Genomic DNA, 21,992 nt, shown 5'->3' on the forward strand with positions numbered 1-21,992 from the left:
GACGAACTCAAGCATATGTTTGCTGCTGCTGCTGCTAAGTCACTTCAGTCGTGTCCAACTCTGTGTGATCCCACAGACGGCCGCCCACCAGGCTCCCCCATCCCTGGGATTCTCCAGGCAAGAACACTGGAGTAGGTTGCCATTTCCTTCTCCAATGTGTGAAAGTGAAAAGTGAAAGTGAAGTTGCTCAGTCATGTCTGACTCTTAGCGACCCCATGGACCACAGCCTACCAAGCTCCTGCATCCATGGGATTTTCCAGGCAAGAGTACTGGAGTGGGGTGCCATTGCCTTCTCTGCAAGCATATGTTTAGGTATATGTAAATATATAGGAAAAGGTCTGAAACTGTATTAGCCAAACAGAATAATTACCCACTGAATGAGGGAAAGTAAAAAAAATAGGGGATTTGATCAAAGAGGATTCCAGCTCTTTCTAAGCAGTTTTAAGTTTTCACAAGAATAATATTCATGTATTACTGTGCAATTATAGTAAATCTAATATAAAGTTGTTTTAATTATTTGCATTAAAAAAATTATAGCATGTGGTGGTAAAGGGTGCAGTGTAGACTCAAACAGATCTGGGCTTCTATCCTGGCTTGACCACTCAGTAGCTCTGTGACCTTACATAAGTCATTTAAGGTAAAATGAAGTTGATAATCACACCTAGCTTAGAAGGTGTAGTGAAGGATTAAATGAGGTCATGAATAAAGCTCTTAACCCTGTGCACACATAGTGATTAACCACTAAAGGCAACTTTTGTTGCTTTTGTGATCCTTCCTCAGTGATCAGTGCAAAAAAAAGAGGAAAACAACAGAATGGGAAAGACTAGAGATCTCGTCAAGAAAATTGGAGATACCAAGGGAGTATTTCATGCAAAGATGGGCTCAATAAAGGACAGAAATGGTATGGACCTAACAGAAGCAGAAGATATTAAGAAGAGGTGGTAAGAATACACAGAAGAACTATATAAAAAAGATCTTCATGACCCAGATAATCACGACGGTGTGATCACTCACCTAGAGCCAGACATCCTGGAATGCGAAGTCAAGTGGGCCTTGGGAAGCATCACTACGAACAAAGCTAATGGAGGTGATGGAATTCCAGCTGAGCTATTTCAAATCTTAAAAGATGACACTGTTAAAGAGCTGCACTCAATATGCCAGCAAATTTGGAAAATTCAGCAGTGACCACAGGAATAGAAAAGGTCAGTTTTCATTCCAATCAAAAGAAAGGCAATGCCAAAGAATGCTCAAACTACTGCACAATTGCACTCATTTCACCAGCTAGTAAAGTAATGCTCAAAATTCTCCAAGCCAGGCTTCAACAGTACGTGAACAGTGAACTTGCAGATGTTCAAGCTGGATTTAGAAAAGGCAGAGGAACCAGAGATCAAATTGCCAACATCCATTGGATTATCAAAAAAGCAAGAGAGTTCTGGAAAAACATCTATTTCTGCTTTATTGACTATGCCAAAGCCTTTGACTATGTGGATCACCACAAACTGTAGAAAGTTCTTAAAGATATGGGAATACTAAACCATCTGACCTGCTTCCTGAGAAACCTGTATGCAGGTCAGGAAGCAACAGTTAGAACCAGACATGGAACAACAGACTGGTTCCAAATAGGAAAAGGAGTACATCAAGGTTGTATATTGTCACCCTGCTTATTTAACTTATATGCAGAGTACATCATGAGAAATGCTGGGCTGGATGAAGTACAAGTTGGAATCAAGATCTCTGGGAGAAATATCAATAACCTCAGATATGCAGATGACACTACCCTATGGCAGAAAGGGAAGAGGAACTAAAGAGCATCTTGATAAAAGTGAAAGAGGAGAGTGGAAAAGTTGGCTTAAAGCTCAACATTCAGAAAACTAAGATCATGGCATCTGGTCCCATCACTTCATGGCACATAGATCGGGAAACAGTGGAAACAGTGACAGACTTTATTTTGGGGGGCTCCAAAATCACTGCAGATGGTGACTGCAGCCATGAAATTAAAAGACGCTTGCTCCTTGGGAGAAAAGTTATGACCAACCTAGAAAGCATATTAAAAAGCAGAGACATTACTTTGCCAACAAAGGTCCATCTAGTCAAGGCTATGGTGTTTCCAGTGGTCATGTATGGATGTAAGAGTTGGACCATAAGGAAAGCTGAGTGCCAAAGAATTGATGCGTTTGAACACTGATGTTGGAGAAGACTCTTGAGAGTCCCTTGGACAGCAAGGAGATCAAACTAGTCCATGCTAAAGGAAATCAGTCCTGAATATTCATTGGAAGGACTGATGTTGAAGCTGAAACTCCAATACTTTGGCCACCTGATGTGAAGAACTGACTCATTTGAAAAGTCCCTGATGCTGGGAAAGTTTGAAGGCAGGAGGAGTAGGGGACAACAGAGGATGAGGTGGTTGGATGGCATCACCAACTCAATGGACACGAGTTTGAGTAAACTCTGGGAGTTGGTGATGAACAGGGAGGCCTGGCGACCTGCAGTCCATGGTGTCACAAAGAGTCGGACACAGCTGAGCGACTGAGCTGAACTGAAAGATCTGTGAGGAGCTGTGATTTACACCTTGGAGTTGGCAGAGATCTGCTGGCTAATAATAATACCTCATCACAACTCCAGATTTCTAAGGGAAACAGAGAGAGCTCATGCCCCTCCCTCACCCCGTTCACAGGCACACGCAGGGACACACGCCCCGTGGGAGAAGAAATGAGAGGGAAAGCGATATCCAAGAGGAGTGTTAGGTGGAGAACAGGTGAAAGCATCTGTTTGTTGAGATCAGTGGATGCTGATGGAAGCAGGGCGGGACCCAAGGGCTCAGCCGCGGGGCACCCACTGTCCTATCCCTGACTTCGCGGAAGCTCCTATCGTTCTGAAAACAGGAGTTCACCATCAAGGAGACCAAATCCCTAGAATAAGTTATTGGGAAAGAGGGTCAAATATAAAAACTTAAAGACAGCATTTCTTCCTTTCTGTGAGGCAACCACCCAGTTGACCACGCTCAGCACCAGCTGAGCAGAGAAGGTGAACTAGGCTGGTGGGGGCAATAAACGGGGCCGGGGAAGGTCCGGTTAGCAACACAGGGCTCGGTCCCTCCCAGCCCGGCCCAGCACAGAACCCCAGCGTGGTTTTGACGAGGTGGGGGTCTGAGGCTGCTATGCAGGATGGCGTATTCATCTGCATTCCTGCGGCTGACTTTGGGAGAAAGAACTCTGTAATCTTGCACTGAACGCGCGGGAGGGACTAATACTTTCCTGGCGCTTAGCCAGAGACTGCAAACAGAAGGCCTAAGTGTCGCCTTTGCAGAGCCGAATCCGTGTACCCTGATTAAATATTGACCAGAACCCTACCTGCCTTATCTCCGTTCCGTGGAAAGGCCGTCCCCGGAGAGCGAGCGCACAGGGCGGAATTCGGCTCCCACGCCACGCGCCCACTAGCGTCTCTCCTGAGCCATCTCCGCAAAGGAGACACTTCAGGATATGCAAAATCCGAACCCACACTCCTCGGGGAAATAAGTTTTCCGAACTCCTAAATCCTAAAATGAAAGTCTCCTTCAGCCATCTGGGTTTGGGGGCGAATAGCAGGAATGTCACCTGTGGGACTTAATAAATCACTCATTAACGTCTATGGCGCGGTACCCTGCAGGTGCTGGCAGGGAACTGGGAGGAGTGAAGGGCGGAGAGCTGAGCCCTGCCTGAGGCTGGGGACCACATCCAGGTTTAAATCCTGGCCTTCCAACCTGGAACCAGCGGCGTCTGCTGCTCTGAGGGCGTCCAGAAGTCCCAGACCTAAAAGACCAGCCTAAAGTTTCAAAGGGGCAATGGTGATCCTGTCCCAGGGTGCCAAGTTCTCCTGCTCACATGGGGCCCTTCAGTCTTTCTGTGCCATCCAGGGCCCTGGCCCCTTCACTGAGTCTTCTCTGGGGACATCCAAGTTCCATGCTCAAGATTCTTGGTCCTGATCCCTGACAGCCTTTAAGGGGCAAGAATAGAAAACAATCTCCTTGGAGATGAGGAGAAGGTGAGCCCACATCCTAGGTCTCCTTGTTCACAGAGACCAGCAGGGTCTTCCCGCTTCCTGCTTCTGATGGCAAGAATCCTGCAGATAGGTACAAGAAGGGTAGATATTCACAAGGGCAGAGAGTTTAGGTTCTTGTAACTCCCCGGGATGGAGCCTTGCTGGCAGGTGTGAGCTGGGGGTGGGGTTGGGGGGGGTGTGGTTCTGCTCATCCTGACAGAGAAGTGAATCTAACAGCACAAGTCACAGCATTGGGTTTTCTGTTTGTACAGTGTCCTAAGACTCTTCTGGTAGGATCTCTGACTCCGTGTCATCCTTTGCTGCCTTTCACCCCTCAACAAACAGCAGATCATCTGAGCAGATGACGGTCTCCCTGCAGGAGGGACTCCTGGTCACCTCCTATGGAGCTGAGAGTTTAGTGAGAAGGGGCCACCTGTCTTTTGCTATTGTTCACTCAGTCGTGTCCAACTCTTTGCAACCCCATGGACTGCAGCACCAGGCTTCTGCGTCCTTCACCATCTCCCGAAGTTTCTCAAACTCATGTCCATTGAGTCAATGATGCTATCCAACCATCTCATCCTCTTTTGCCCCCTTCTTCTCTTGCCCTCAATCCTTCCCAGCATCACGGTCTTTTCCAACAAGTTGGCTCTTCACATCGGGTGGTCAAAGTATTGGAGCTCCAGCATCAGTCCTTCCAGTAAATATTCAGGATTGATTTCCTTTAGAATTGACTGGTTTGAAATCCTTCCTGTTCAAGGGACTCTCAAGAGTCTTCTGCTGTCTCTAGAACACTGCAGATGGTCTTCTATGCAGGGTGAACATCAGATCTCACAGCAGGCTTCAGAGAGAAATCTCTGAGAATACTTTTCTTCCTTATCTTCACAGCCACGAATCACTCAAGACTTCAGGCTCTAGGCTAAGTAGTTTGCATTATATTATATTACTTCGTCTAATCCTCATGGCAATACTTTGAGGACCCATTTTATAGATGGGGAAACTGGGGCAGAGGGGAACCAAGCAAATAGCCTGGTCAAGTGGTCACTGAGTGACTGAAGCAGGATTTGAAACCAGGCCTGTCTAATCCCACAGGCCAAGCTCCCAGACAGTCTACTGAGCCTGACTGCTGACGTTACTACAAGATGAATTGAGCAGAGAATCACCTTGTGCGTAACTCCAACCCTAGACAAATGAAGTTCTGTCTGTACTTTGCTGTCCCTGGGGGCTGGATGGGGAAGGGCCATCTCTTGCAAGGGCTCCCAGCAACAGTCCAAACAGCCCCCCAAGCCTCAGAGGTTAATACAGCTGCAGTTCGTTTGCATTGGGATTGCAGGGCACTGCCTGGTCCAGGAGATAAGTCTGCATTATGCAAATTACTTGTGCCAGGATTCTCCAGAAATTACCAAGCCTATGGGGAATTGCCTAGCTGCTTAACCCCTTCCATCAGCTACAGAGCACAGACACCACTGATCAAAGAGCTTCCCCAGGACATGACAACCTGATGAGCAGAGGGTGACCTCTCCAGGCCGGTGTGACAGGCACACAACTCATCCCTCGGGTTTGTCCTTACCGTGGGTCTGAAGCCCAATCCTTTTTTCCCCACATGTCTCAACGGGGAAAGTGTTTCCTTCAGAGGATCCTTGGGGCTCACTGGAGATGGAAGAATTTCTTCAGTGGGGCTTGAGAGCTCAGAATCATTTACTCTGACCAAATGGTGAGGGTTTCTCCGAGAAGGTGGTATTTGAACTGAGTATGGGAGGTGAATCAACAGCAGAGAAAGGGCATGCCAAGGACACAGAGGCAGGGAAGTCCACAGCTCATTTTAGGAGCAGCAAGTGATCTAGGTGATCTAGTGGGCTAGGTGACAAACAAAGGCAAAGTGCATTTTTTGTTGTTAGAAAAATCACTATAACAAAGCTGGGTATATGTTTGGACTTCCCTGGTGGTCCAGTGGTTAAGAATCTGCCTGTCAGTGCAGGGGATACAGGTTTGGCCAGGGAAGATCCCACCTGCCATGAAGCAACTAACCTGATATGCCACAACTACTGAACCTGTGCTCTAGAGCACCCAAGCCACAACTACTGACCCAGTGAGCCAAAACTACCGAGTCCACGTGCCTAGAGCCCATGCCCTGCCACAAGAGGCCACCGCAATGAGAAGCCCTCGTACCCCAACTAGAAAAAGCCACACACAGCAGCAAAAGCCCAGCACACTCAGAATTAAATAAATGTCTATAATAAATAAATAAAACATTTTAAAAAACAAAACTAGGTATATTTTTTAAAATCACAAGTTCACGTCTTTGAGATATAAAATTCACCACTTAAGCAAAAACCAAATAAAAAACAAGTTAAAACACACACACACACATACACAAAAACACTGCTGTCCAAATCCCCTAGACAGATTCCTTCTGGTGGGCTTTGGAGGTCTGAAAGCAAAAGGTGAGGTCAACACAAATACAAACTCATAATTGGTATTTGCATAGCTGAGCTCCTGGGTCCAGCTGGAGCAGCCCAGCCCCATGGGGACCAACAGATTGGCCACCTGGGGTTTAGACTGCCAGGTGAGAATTAGGGAAGGGCTCCTTCAGGGAAGGTCAATTTCCCTCGGTGAGAGGCCCTTGAGACCTCAGCTTCTCCTGTGGTTTCCATAAGAAGGAGTCATGGAATCTTTGGGCAGGAGCCAACAGATTGCCTTATCCAACCCTCTGCTGCCAGGCAACAAATCTACTACATACAACACAGGGAAGACAAGTAGCTGGTGATCATCAAATGTGTAACAATGATGTTCCCAGCCTGGTCGCTCCTCTGATACTCAGAGATCTCCGATGACTCTACTCAGCATATGATAATGATGTCTCACTGCATTTACAACCAAAAGCTTTTTCTCTAGACTCAATCTTGAGCCTGGAAGTATAAGCATTCATGGGCTTAGATGATAGAAAATGAGTGCCCTTCTCCACATATGCTTCCTACATTTGCCCTCACTGATCCCTTGACACACCACACTGAATCCCTCCAATTCTCCTTCCACTCAGTCAATGCAAAAACCATACCATAATGGCCAAGAACGGGTATTGAATAAAAACAGAAACCAGTTTCTAGTACTCACAAATTACCGTGTTCTTAGGAAAGTCACTCAATTCCTACAGGTTCAGTTCCATTGCTGTAAAGTATACATAACAGCATCACTTTTCTGTAAGATTGCTGTGTAGATCAAAGGAGAGTCTAGAAGATAAATCTCTTTATAAGTAATGTACTATATAAATATAAAATATTATAGTATTTCTGCTTACAAAGGAACACCAATACCACTGAGCAAACAGTAAGCTTAAGAAGGCTAAAGTGGCTATATTAACATCAAATAAAGTAGACTTCAAAATAAACAGTATGAACAGAGATAAAGAGAGCCATTTCATAATGATAAAAGGGCCTATTTATCATGAAGGGATAACAACTACAAATGTGTATGTACCTGATAACAGAGACTCAAAACATGAATCAAAAGTCAACAAGATTAAATGGAGAAATAAACTCACAATCATAGGTAGAGATATTACTACCCTTTTCAGCCACTGAGAATAACTAGAAAAAACTAATCAGTAGGATTTCCCTGGTGGTTCAGTGGTCAAGAATCTGCCTGCCAATTCAGAGGACACGGGTTTGATCCCTCGTCTGGAATGATTCCACATGCCATGGAGCAATTAAGCCACAACTAAAGAGTAGCTCCCACATGCTGCAGTTACAAAAATCTGCTGTACTCCTAGAAACAAAGACCCAATGCAAGCATAAATAAATAATAATAATAAAACTCATCAGTAAATGCATAAAAGACTGAAACAACACTATAGACCACCTTAGCTGAATTAATGTTTATGGAATACTACATCCAACAATTTAAAAATTTGCTTTTTTTCAAGAGAACATGGTATATTCATCAAGAAAAGCCAAATGTTGGGCTATAAAACAAATCTCATTACGTTTTAAAAGTTTACAAACTTAAAGAGTATATTCTCTCACATGAAATTAAACTGCAAACCAATAAAATTGCAGTATCTAAAAAATGCCAAAATATTTAAAAATTAAACAAAACACATCAAAATAACCCATGGGCCAAGGATGAAATAACAAAAAAATTTTAAATATCTCTAACTGAATGATAATGAAAATACAATATATCAAAATCTGTGGAATGCAGCTAAGGTAGTGTTAAAGAGAAATTTTATAGATTTAAATATGTATATTATAAAAAGGCATTTAAAGAAAAATCAATGACCTTAGGATATATCTTTAAAATATAGATCAAATATAATTGCCAACCAAGAGTCATTTTGTTCTCCAAGGGATGTTTGGCAACATCTAGAGACATTTTCTATTACAGCTCGGGAAGGAAAGTTATTAGCATCTGGTGGGTAGAGGCCAGGTTTGGCCCAACATTCTGTGATGCAGAAGTCAACCTCCTCCTACAAAGAAGTATCCAGTTTCTCCAAAGAAGATATACATGCAGCCAATAGACACATGAAAAGATGCTCAGTATTATTAACAGAGAAATGCAAATCAAAACCACAAGGAGCTATCATGTTATGCCAGGCTGAATGAGTACCATCAAAAAATCTACAAGGAATAAATGCTGGAGAGAGTGTGGAAAAAAGGGAACCCTCCTACACTGTCAGTGGGCATATGAATTGGTGCAGCCACTGTGGAAAACTGTATGGAGGTTCCTATGGTAACTCTTCCTATAGAGCTACCATATGATCCAACAATCCACTCCTGTGCATATACCTGAAAAAGATGAAAACACTAATTTGAAAAGACATGTACATCCTAATATGCATGGCAGCTCTGTTTACAATAACCAAGACACAGAAGCAACCTAAGTGTCCATCAACAGATGAATGGATAAATAAGATATAGTGTGCATATACAATGGAATATTAGCCAAAAAAAAAGAATGAAATATTGCATTTGCAGCATGGACAAACTTAGAGAATGTCATAGTAAGGGAAGTAAGTCAGACAGAGAAAGACAAATATTATATGACATTGCTTACGTGTGGAATCTAAAAATAATACAAATGAATCTATAAATAAAACAGAAACAGACTCAAAGACAAATAAAGCAAGCTTATGGTTACCAAAGTAGAAAGACGGGATGAGGGATGATAAGTGAAGAGTATAGGATTAACAGATATACACCATGATACATAAGATAGATAAGCAACAAAGATTTACTATATAGCAAAGAGAGCTATATTCAGTATCTTGTAATAAATTATAATGGGAGATAATCTGAAATATATGTATATGACTGAAATATCTAAAACTAACCCAATAACATAAATAAACTATACTTCAATTTACAAAGAGAATCATCCAGTCAAATATGTCAATAGTGCCATGGTTACGGAACCATAAATAAATATATAGTCAAAAACATTCCCACAAAGAAAACTATAGGCCCAAAAAATATCCCTGGTAAAATATAGCAAACATTTCAGGGAAAACAACACCAGTCTTACACAAACTATTACAGAAATGGGAGAGACAACACTTCCCAATTCATTTTGTGAGGCTAACATGACCTATACCAAAACCTAATAAAGACATTACATGAAAATGAAATTGCATTGATCTATATTTCTGTTTTTGTGCCAGTACCATACTGTCTTGATGACTGTGGCTTTGTATTAGAGCCTGAAGTCAGGCAGGTTGATTCCTCCAGTTCCATTCTTCTTTCTCAAGATTGCTTTGGCTATTTGAGGTTTTTTGTATTTCCATACAAATTGTGAAATTATTTGTTCTAGTTCTGTGAAAAATACCGTTGGTAGCTTGATAGGGATTGCATTGAATCTATAGATTGCTTTGGGTAGTATAGCCATTTTCACAATATTGATTCTTCCAATCCATGAACACAGTATATTTCTCTATCTATTTGTGTTCTTTTTGATTTCTTTCATCAGTGTTTTATAGTTTTCTATATATAGGTCTTTCGTTTCTTTAAGTAGATATACTCCCAAGTACTTTATTCTTTTTGTTGCAATGGTGAATGGTATTGTTTCCTTAATTTCTCTTTCTGTTTTGTCATTGTTAGTGTATAGGAATGCAAGGAATTTCTGTGTGTTAATTTTATATCCTGCAACATTATTGTATTCATTGATTAGCTGTAGTAATTTTCTGGTAGAGTCTTTAGGGTTTTCTATATAGAGGATCATGTCACCTGCAAACAGTGAGAGTTTTACTTCTTTTCCTATCTGGATTCCTTTTATTTCTTTTTCTGCTCTGATTGCTGTGGCCAACACTTCCAAAACTATGTTGAATAGTAGTGGTGAGAGTGGACACCCTTGTCTTATTCCTGACTTTAAGGGAAATGCTTTCAATTTTTCACCATTGAGGATAATGTTTGCTGCGGGTTTGTCATATATAGCTTTTATTATGTTGAAGTATGTTCCTTCTATCCCTGCTTTCTGGAGAGTTTTTATCATAAATGGATGTTGAATTTTGTCAAAGGCTTTTTCTGCATCTATTGAGATAATCATATGGTTTTTATCTTTCAATTTGTTAATGTGGTGTATTGCATTGATTGATTTGCAGATATTAAAGAATCCTTGCATTCCTGGGATAAAGCCCACTTGGTCATGGTGTATGATTTTTTTAATATGTTGTTGGATTCTGTTTGCTAGAATTTTGTTAAGGATTTTTGCATCTATGTTCATCAGTGATATTGGCCTGTAGTTTTCTTTTTCTGTGGCATCCTTGTCTGGTTTTGGTATTAGGGTTAGAAAGCCCAGAGATAAATCCACGAACCTATAGACACCTTATCTTCAACAAAGGAGGCAAGGATATACAATGGAAAAAAGACAACCTCTTTAACAACTGGTGCTGGGAAAACTGGTCAACCACTTGTAAAAGAATGAAACTAGAACACCTTCTAACACCATACACAAAAATAAACTCAAAATGGATTAAAGATCTAAATGTAAGACTAGAAACTATAAAACTTCTAGAGGAGAACATAGGCAAAACACTCTCTGACATAAATCACAGCAGGATCCTCTATGACCCACCTCCCAGAATATTGGAAATAAAAGCAAAAATAAACAAATGGGACCTAATGAAACTTAAGCTTTTGCACAACAAAGGAAACTATAAGCAAGGTGAAAAGACAGCCCTAAGACTGGGAGAAAATAATAGCAAATGAAGAAACAGACAAAGGATTAATACCAAAAATATACAAGCAACTCCTGCAGCTCAATTCCAGAAAAATAAATGACCCAATCAAAAAATAGGCCAATGAACTAAACAGACATTTCTCCAAAGAAGACATACAGATGGCTAACAAACACATGAAAAGATGCTCAACATCACTCATTATCAGAGAAATGCAAATCAAAACCACAATGAGGTACCATTACACGCCAGTCAGGATGGCTGCTATCAAAAAGTCTACAAGCAATAAATACTGGAGAGGGTGTGGAGAAAAGGGAACCCTCTTACACTGTTGGTGAGAATGCAAACTAGTACAGCCACTATGGAGAACAGTGTGGAGATTCCTTAAAAAACTGGAAATAGAACTGCCATATGACCCAGCAATCCCACTCCTGGGCATACACACCAAGGAAACCAGATCTGAAAGAGACACGTGCACCCCAATGTTCATCACAGCACTGTTTATAATAGCCAGGACATGGAAGCAACCTAGATGCCCATCAACAGACAGACGAATGGATTAGAAAGCCGTGATACATATACACTATGGAATATTACTCAGCCATTAAAAAGAATTCATTTGAATCAGTTCTAATGAGATGGATAAAACTGGAGCCCATTATACAGAGTGAAGTAAGCCAGAAAGATAAACACCAATACAGTATACTAACACATACATATGGAATTTAGAAAGATGGTAACAATAACCCTATATGCAAAACAGAAAAAGAGACACAGATGTACAGAATAGATTTTGGGACTCTGTGGGAGAAGGCGAGGGTGGGATGTTCTGAGAGAATAGCATTGAAACAAGTATACTATCAAGGTGAAACAGATCACCAGCCCAGGTTGAATGCATGAGACAAGTGCTCGGGGCTGGTGCACTGGGAAGACCCAGAGGGATCGGATGGGGAGGAAGGCAGGAGCGGGGATCGGGATGGGGAACACATGTAAATCCATGGCTGATTCATGTCAATGTATGGCAAAAACCACTACAATATTGTAAAGTAATTAGCCTCCAACTAATAAAAATAAATGAAAAATAAATAAATAAATAAATTTTTTAAAAAATAAAGAAAATGAAATTGCAGAGCAATACTGCTCATAAACATAGATGAAAAGTTTGCCAAAAATTTGCATTGTGGCCAAGTGAAATTTATCCCAGGAATAAAAGGTTAATTTGACTTTCAAGAGAACCTATCAATATACTTCACACATGAACAGAATGAAGAAGGAAAACTGCATGAATACTTCAATGGATCAAAAAATTCAAATTAAGCACTGGTGTAATTTTTTTTTAACTCAACAACTAGGACTGTAAGGGTAATTTCTCAATCTGAAAAAGGTTATCGATAAAAATCCTATAACGAAAATCATGTGTAATTATGATATTGCCATATGAATACCATATGAAGAATTAGGGATGGAGGTTCATGACATTGTACAGGAGGTGGTGATCAAGACCATCCCCAAGGAAAAGAAATGCAGTAAGGCAAATGGTTGTCTGAGGAGGCCTTACAAATAGCTGAGAAAAGAACAGAAGCTAAAAACAAAGAGCAAAGGAAAGAAATAACCATCTGAATGCAGTTCCAAAGAATAGCAAGGAGAGATAAGAAAGCCTTCCTCAGTGATCAATGCAAAGAGGAAAACAATAGAATGGGCAAGACTAGAGATCTCATCAAGAAAATTAGAGATACCAAGGGAATATTTCATGCAAAGATGGGCACAATAAAGGACAGAAATTGTATGGACCTAACAGAAGCAGCAGATATTAAGAAGAGGTGGCAAGAATACACAGAAGAACTACACAAGAAAGATCTTCATGACCCAGATAACTATGATGGTGCAATCACTCACCTAGAGCCAGACATCCTGGAATGTGAAGTCAAGTGGGCCTTGGGAAGCATCACTACGAACAAAGCTAGAGGAGGTGATGGAATTCCAACTGAGCTATTTCAAATCCTAAAAGATGATGCTGTGAAAGGGCTGCACTCAATATGCCAGCAAATTTGGAAAACTCAGCAGTGGCCACAGGATTGGAAAAGGTCAGTTTTCAATCCAATCCCAAAGAAAGGCAATGCCAAAGAATGTTCAAACTACTGCACAATTGCACTCATCTCACATGCTAGCAAAGAAATGCTCAAAATTCTCCAAGTGAGGTTTCAACAGTACCTGAACCGAGAACTTGCAGATGTTCAAGCTGGATTTAGAAAAGGCAGAGGAACCAGAGATCAAATTGCCAACATCTGTAGGATCATAGAAAAAAACAAGAGAGTTCCAGAAAAAAATCTACTTCTGCTTTATTGACTATACCAAAGCCTTTGACTGTATGGATCATAACAAACTGTGGGAAATTCTTACAGAGATGGGAATACCAAAGCACTTTACCCGCCTCCTGAGAAATCTGTGTGCAGGTCAAGAAGCAACAGTTAGAACTGGACGTGGAACCACAGACTGGTTCCAAATAGGGAAAGGAGTATATCAAGGTTGTATATTGCCACCCTTCTTATTTAGCTTATATGAAGAGTACATCTTGCAAAATATCAGACTGGATATAGCACAAGCTGGAATCAAGATTGCCGAGAGAGATATCAGTAACCTCAGATACGCAGGTGACACCACCCATATGGCAGAAAGCGAAGAACTAAAGAGCCTCTTGATGAAAGTGAAAAGAGGAGAGTGAAAAAACTGGCTTAAAACTCAACATTCAAATAGCAAAGATCATGGCATCCAGTCCCATCACTTCATGGCAAATAGATGGGGAAACATTGGAAACAATGACAGACTTTATTTTCTTGGGCTCCAAATCACTGCAGATGGTGACTGCAGCCACGAAATTAAAAGATGCTTGCTCCTTGGAAGGAAAGTTATGACCAATATAGACAGCATATTAAAAAGCAGAAACATTACTTTAGTGACAAGGACCCATCTAGTCAAAGCTGTGCTCTTCCCAGTAGTCATGTATGGTCCTTATGTTGGACCATAAGGAAAGCTGAGTGCCAAAGAATTGATGCTTTTGAACTGTGATGTTGGAGAAGACTCTTGAGAGTCCCATGGACAGCAAGGAGATCAAACCAGTCAATCCTAAAGGAAATAAATCCTGAATATTCATTGGGAGGACTGATGCTGAAGCTAAAGCTCCAATACTTTGGCCACCTGATGCAAAGAACTGACTCATTGGAAAAGACCCTGACACTGGAAACGATTGAAGGCAGGAGGAGAAGGGGATGACAGAGGATGAGATGGTAGGATGGGCTCACCAACTTGATGGACATTATTTTGAGCAAGCTCCCAGAGTTGGTGATGGACAGGGAAGCCTGGCATGCTGCAGTCCATGGGATTGCAAAGAGTCAGACACGACTGAGCAACTGAACTGAATATCATATATAATGATGGAATATTGATTGATTTCTAAGATTAAGAATAATGCAAATACACTGTTTCTCATCACTTCTATTCAACATTTTACCGAGGTTCTAACCAATACAATAAAACACAGAAAAGAAATAATCCAAACAGATTGGAAAGAAAGAAATAAAGCGTCCGCTCCAACATGAGTGTTTACATGTGAAATCGTTAGGAATCTACCAAAACAGCTACTAGACCCCACAAATATGTTTAGCAGGATTGAGGAATACAAGGTCAATCCATAAATAACGATTGTGTTCATATATATTAATGTCAATTACAAAATAAAATTTTAAATACAATTTATTTTATAATAACATCAAAAACATAAGATACAGAAATTATCCAACAATAAAAAAGGAAAGACATAAAACACTTTGTAATAAATTTTTAAAATGCATAAAACTTGTACACTGAAAACTACAAAGCCTTACTGAGAAAGTTTAAAGTTCTAAATTCATGGAGAGACATATCATGTTCTTGGATTAGAAGATGCAATGTTTTAAGATGTCAATCATCTGCAAATTGATCTACAAATTTAATGCAATCCCAATCATAATCTCACTTGGTTTTTTGTAGGAATTTATAAGCTGATTCTAAAGTTTACATGGAAATGAAATGGACCTATAATATTCAAAGCAATCTTGAAAAAAAGGAAAACAAAGCTGGAGAACTTACATATTTGATTTCAAGAGTTTCCATAAAGCTATATTAACTGAAACAGTGTGGTAGTTTGGTGCAAGAATAGATAAAAAATATCAATGGATCAAAAAAGAAAAACCTGAAATGGAATCACACTTACATAATCACTTAGTTTCAACAAAAACATAAGAGAACTCCAACGGAGAAAGGAAATGCTTTTCAACAAATGATATTAGAGAAACTGAATATTCATGTAGAGGAAAACAAAAAGAACTTTAACTCCTATATCATACCCCCCCATACACACACAGAAAATGGGTCTTAGGTTTCAATGTAAAACATAAAACTACCAAGCTTCTATAAGAAAACAGGGTAATATCTGCATAACTTATGGAGTGGGGGGCAAGAAGGCAAGAATTTCTTAGATAGAAATAAACACCCATAAAAGAAAAGATATTCTTGGGCTCCAAAATCACTGAGGATAGTGATTGCAGCCAAGAAATTAAAAGGCACTTGCTCCGTGGAAGAAAAGCTGTGACAAACCTAGACAGAGTATTCAAAAGCAGAGACATCACTTTGCTAACAAAGGCCCATAGAGTTAAAGCTATGGTTTGTCCAGTAGTCATGTATGGATGTGAGAGTTGGACCATAAGGAAAGTTGAGTGGCAAAGAATTGATGCTTTTGAACTGTGGTGTTGGATAAGACTCTTGAGAGTCACTTGGATAACAAGGAGATCAAACCAGTCAATCCTAAAAGAAATAAATCCTGAATACTCATTGGAAGGACTGATGCTGAAGCTGAAGTTCCCCCAATATTTGGCCACCTGATGCAAAGAACCAACTCATTGGAAAAGACTCTGATGCTGGGAAAGATTGAAGGCAGAAGGAAAAGAGGGCAACAGAGGATGAGATGGTTGAATGGCATCACTGACTCAATGGACATGAGTTTGAACAAACTCCAGGGGATAGTGAAGAACAGGGTAGCCTGGCATATTGCAGTCCATGGGATTCACAAACAGTCAGCCTTGACTTAGCAACTGAATGACAAAAGAAAAGAATAATGAACTGTACTGCATCAAGTTTAAAAGTTTATCCTCATCAAAAGATACTATTAGAAAAATGATAGGCAAGCTTCAACTTGAAGAAAATATTCACAAAACATATAACTAACAAATGAATTGTATTCATAATATATCAAGAACTCCTATAACTACATAAAAAGAAGACAATTTACCCTATTAAAATGGGCAAAAGATTTGAACAGACATTCCACAAAGGAAGATGAATGATCAATAAATGAGTGTAGAACAAAGTGTCCAACATCATTAGTCATCAAAGAAATGCAAATTAAAACCAAAATGAGATAAACCAAATGTTGGCAAGGCAGTGGAGGAACTGGAACTCTCATATGTTGTTGGTGGAAATGTAAAATTGTATAACCACTCCGGAAAAAGATCTACCAGCTTTCTTGGAAAATTAAACATGTATCTACCATATGATCCAGTGATTTTATTCTTAGGTATTTACCCAAGAGAAATAAAAATGTATGTACACATACACACACAAAATAGAACAACTTGTGCAAGAATGTTTTCAGCAACTGTATCCATAATAACCTCAAACTGGAAACAGCCCAGGTGTCAATCAATAGGAAAATGGATAAGCAAACTACAGTAGATATTCTTGCAAGGGAATATTACTCAGCAATAAAACAGAACTAACTACCTATATATGCGCAATACAGATTAATATAGAAATATTATACAGAGCAAAGCAAGATTTACTTAAGAGAATGTTCACTATGTCATTCAATTCATGTTAATTCTACAACCGGCCACTCTGATTAATCTGTGGAGAAAAGAAAAATGATGGTTGCCTTTAAGGAGGTAGGCATGGAGATTGACTAAGCAGGGGTGTGAGAAAATTTTGGGGTTGATAGTTAATTTTGTGCATCTTGATGAGAGTTATGCATGTGAACTAATTTAATAGTACCCTTAAGATATATCTGTTTCACCTTATGCAAATTTGATCTCACAATTAAAAAAAAAACCCTAATCTAATATTCATTTCATGTATGCATCCTAAAATATCTAGGGATTATTATGCCCATATCAGCAACTCACTTTAAAATCTATCTAAATACAGACATATTAAAGGATAAATAGTGGGTAAGTAAATGAACCAGACTGATTTGTGATAGAATATTAATTGTAGAATCTTAGGTAGTAAGTATATAGATGTTCGCTGTACAATTCTTTAAATTTCTGTGTGTGTTTGAACATTTGCATAACAAAATGATGAGTAGGAAAAAAGTAACACTCATGTGAAAGATCAAAACTCTCCCTGGTGACCTCAGGATATAAGGCTGAGAAATTCAGCCCCAGGTAGACATTCTCTCACCACTGCATACTGGCCCATCAGCCCACCTGTGCCATGCATTGGTTATCCAACACCCAGACTTCTAAGAAACCTAGGTTATTCATTGCACTGAACTTTCCCAAAAGAAAACACAGTAAGTCATTACTATTTTCAGCAAGTGTACATTCTAATCTTTAAAACTGTGATTACTAGTGTGGTAAACCTTATGACAACTACATGATTTATATATTTTAAAAAAAAGCACTTTTATTTCGGACCTAAAACTGGGAAAAATTACAGCTGTAAAAAGGAAGGTAAATTATTTCCAACCAGGAGATTCTATTTCAACATCAGCTAAATGATAACTAATTTGCCTCCAAATTTTGTTTCTATAAAGTGTTTCTATAAAACCTGTGAGATGCTTTTAAATTTTAAAAGTTTAAGATGTAGAACCTTCTAACCCTCTACTTAAGAAGAACTAACATTTCTGGAGGGCTTTTGAAATGTCAGAAATTACTGTAGGCTCTTTAACTATATTATCACATATATTATCCCCATTCAAGCAGAGCTTTGTCTGCGCCAAACTATTCTTTCTTTCACTATGCCCCACTGCCTCATATGAGACAATGGCTTTTGATACGTGAAAGAAACTGTAATTCCATTTCAAAACCACAGCTCATCAACACGGGGACATGAAAACACCAGCAAATGTACAGTGGTCTGAGCTAGTCGCTGCAAGCTGGTGCTGAGTCACTGTGGTGGCCAGACAAGTTCTGCTCAAAAGCCCCTTCAGCATCACGAGGATGTCTGGTCTGCCCTCTTGTCTTCAAGTACATAGACCAGAGTCACTGTTCCCAGGGGTGAATGGGAACTGATGCTGCAACTCTGAAAACTCTTTATCCTGACTTACTTCCCCAGGCACAAAGAAAGCACACATCTAGACTAAGGTCTGCCATGGTGCTAAGGCATTTTTAATACATCTTAGCCTCAAAGCCCTTACCGGTTTGGATAGAAAAGATTAAGCTGTTTCTTCTTTTTAATAAGATGGCTTACAAATTTCTGTTCAAAAAGGGGAACATGACTATGTAAATCAAAGTCTTTTGGGAAAACAAATGAAAATCCCTTTCAGAAACACATGAAATACCTATTTCAAATAATCTCTGTGAAAACTTCATACTAATCATCTCCTTCCTCTGAAAGTCATTTTTAAGCATATCTACAGATTGGGGCTCTAACAAACACTTTAAAATAACTGAATTTTGTTAAAATATTAATGCATTTTATTTCAGCCCTTTAAATATTCCAATTTGTGTTAAGTACGTCAGGTAGCAAAGTGTCCTGGCACCAGGTCTGGACATAGTAATTGCTCACTATGATACTGCAGGTCATGATAAGAAATAGATATGTTTGGTCTCATCCCCAGTCTTTATCTCAAATCAGAAACCACAGGATTATTCACTAGAATTCCTGGTGTTCTTAGACCGAGTAATGACTTAGAACCCGTGACAGAGCTCTTCAGACTAGAGTCAGTGTTGTTGACTGTACAACAAAGTGGTTAAAAAGAAGAGCATCAGATAAGGTGGGCCACTCACGATTGTGTGAACTTGGACAGATTACTTAGCTGCTTTAAATCTGTCTCTTCCTCCTATGAATGGGAATTAAAATTGTATAGTCTTCATTTGCCTTTTGTGAGGATTAAGTGAGACGGCAGTAACATTTTCATTAGTGAAGGTGGGACAGTTAAGACTTGTGTATAGATCTACCACCCCCACTTCTTTCATTCTACCGCAACCTTCCACTTGTCCTAACCCTGAGCTTCTTGTGGTCAGGGCTATGCCTGACTTTTCCTTGAATTCCCCAAGTACCCAGCACACCATTGCTATTGCAGCTGGTAAGTGAAACAAGGCTCTCCAGTCTCATTTACCCGCAGTGGGTGACAACCTTCCTTAGACTGCTGGCTCCTAGTCCTCCAGCTCTCGGAGGCCCTCCAGGCATCAAGGTCTTTCTGCACTGACATAAATGGAATCTAAGATAGCAAGTAAGGACATTGGTCAAGGCTTAGTTTTATTGGAAAAAGCAGATTTCTCAGTCCCACATGGCTTATGCTTTAATGTTTTGTTCAGTCTGAACATCACAAAGTCCTCTCCCTAGGGGGGCTCCTGAGTTGACCGCACCATAAGCTTGTCTGGGGTATTCTGCCATCGCTGTTGTCCCCATCGCATTTTCACCTGGCCCAGGAGGCTCCATATTGAACACATCAATCCGTTACTGAAGTTTAACAGCACACAGGTGAAACAAAAGGGAACAGATTCTAACATCCTGCTCTTTCCTTCACCTTTCATTTTTGCATTTGCTTGTGGGAACTACACATATTGAAAGAGAATTATCATGCTGTCAGATAATGGGCATCTAAAAATGACTTTAGCTTGAGCTTCCCTGGTGGCTCAGATGATAAAATGACTTTAGCTGCTATCTCTCCACCAAATGTATCCACTCTACAGGTTTTATAGAGTGATTGCTAAGACCACTAAGCTTCCACCCTCTGATAAATAGATGGTTCAGTACTACACCCCTGCCTGGCTTGGTAGGAAAACAACACTAATTGAAGAGAACAGAATTTCTTCTGACTTACTTCAGTCAGAAAGAGATGCCGTTCTATTTAATTAGGGATGATTTGGGAGGCTGGATTTGATGCGTAGACACTATTGACACTATGTGTAAAATGGATTACTAACGGGTACCTAGTATGCAGCACGGGGAACGCTACCCAGTGCTCTGATGACCTAAATGGGAGGGAAATCCAACAAAGAGCAGGTATATGTGTGTGTGAAAAGCTGATCCATTTTGCTGCACAAAGGAACTAACACAGCCTTGTAAAGCAACTATACTATACGCCAATAAAAATTTAATTTAGAAAAAACAAAATAGCACAGCATCAATTCTATGTATCACACACGAGTTGCTGAAATCCCTTGTCAGTTTGCAGACAGCCATCCCTACACCACTGACACTGGAGGGTAGGTGAGCAGTGGCTCTGGGCTTGGGTTCCACGCTGAAATCACCTCAGAGCTTTAAAATCCCTGATGCCCAGTTCTCACTCCCAGCTATTCTGCTTAGTTGGCCTCAGTCTTGGTCTGGACCCAGGAAAGGAATTTCTGAAGACACCCCAAGTGATTCTAATGTGCCATCTAGGCTGAGACCCCTATTCAGAGTTTCCCACCTGATTGAATTGGGTAAAAGAAGCCATCACCCTGACCTCAAGGATAATGTGCCTTCTCTTAAGACTTTCCCAGAAGAGTTGACACTGATTTATTAGTACAGGTGTTGCTTTAAGACCAGGTTGGATAAAGAAAACTTTTTGTGAGAACTTGACTTTAGTTTTGAGACAGTATGTAACGTGTGGTGTGCGGGTGCTCAGTTGTGTTCGACTCTTGGCGACCCCATGGACTATAACCCGCCAGGCTCCTCTGTCCATGGGAATTTCCAGACAATAATACTGGAGTGGGTTGCCATTTCCTCCTCCAAGGGATCTTCCCAACCCAAGGATTGAAGCTGCATTTCTTGCATCTCTTGCATGGCATGCAGATTCCTTATCATGTACGCCACCTGGGAAGCCCACATGTAATATGTGTCTCATGCTATCACCACCCCTTGTTCATGGGGTTCATGGGGTCGCAAGGAGTCGCACACGACTGAGTGACTGAACTGAACTGAAGTGTCTCAGATGAGAAACCCCAGGATCACTCCCTGTAGAATCCATGGTGTCCCTACATCTCTGACTTAGAACCCCTTACTTATGACAGAGTTTTTAAGGCCACAGCCAGCATCCCTCATGTGGTCCCCAGAGGAGCTTTTACCAAGAACCTCAGTTACAAGCTGTGAAGTGGGACACGTGAAACCTAAGGATCACATGAGACAATCCATTGGTGTGCAGACACAAATCTACTAATTTATAAGGGAAAAAACAGAGAAAGAAAAAAATTAATATTTACTTGTATTTAATATGCAGACTGAGGTGATTAAAGGTCCCAATTTACTCCAGACTAAAGGATTTCCTGGAACACAGGACTAAATCCAGGAAAGTCCCAGGCAACCAGGACAAATCAGTCACCTAATATGGACTAATGCTGGCCCCCCAACTTAGATATGTGTGACCGATGGCTCTGAAAATGTCCCTAGGGACAAGCAGAAGCTGCGCATAGGAGGAGGGATGATGATGACGTCCTTGCTCAGCTTATTCATTTCCATCATTCAGCAACCTTTTAAGTTTACAAGGTGATTATCAGTGTGATTAATTTTATAAGTACAACAGCTTTAAAGGATACAGTCTTTATAATGATATGAGATTCTTTCACCACGAAGA

This window comes from Cervus elaphus, chromosome 1 (genome assembly GCF_910594005.1).
Source record: "Cervus elaphus chromosome 1, mCerEla1.1, whole genome shotgun sequence".
NCBI classification, from domain to species: domain Eukaryota; kingdom Metazoa; phylum Chordata; class Mammalia; order Artiodactyla; family Cervidae; genus Cervus; species Cervus elaphus.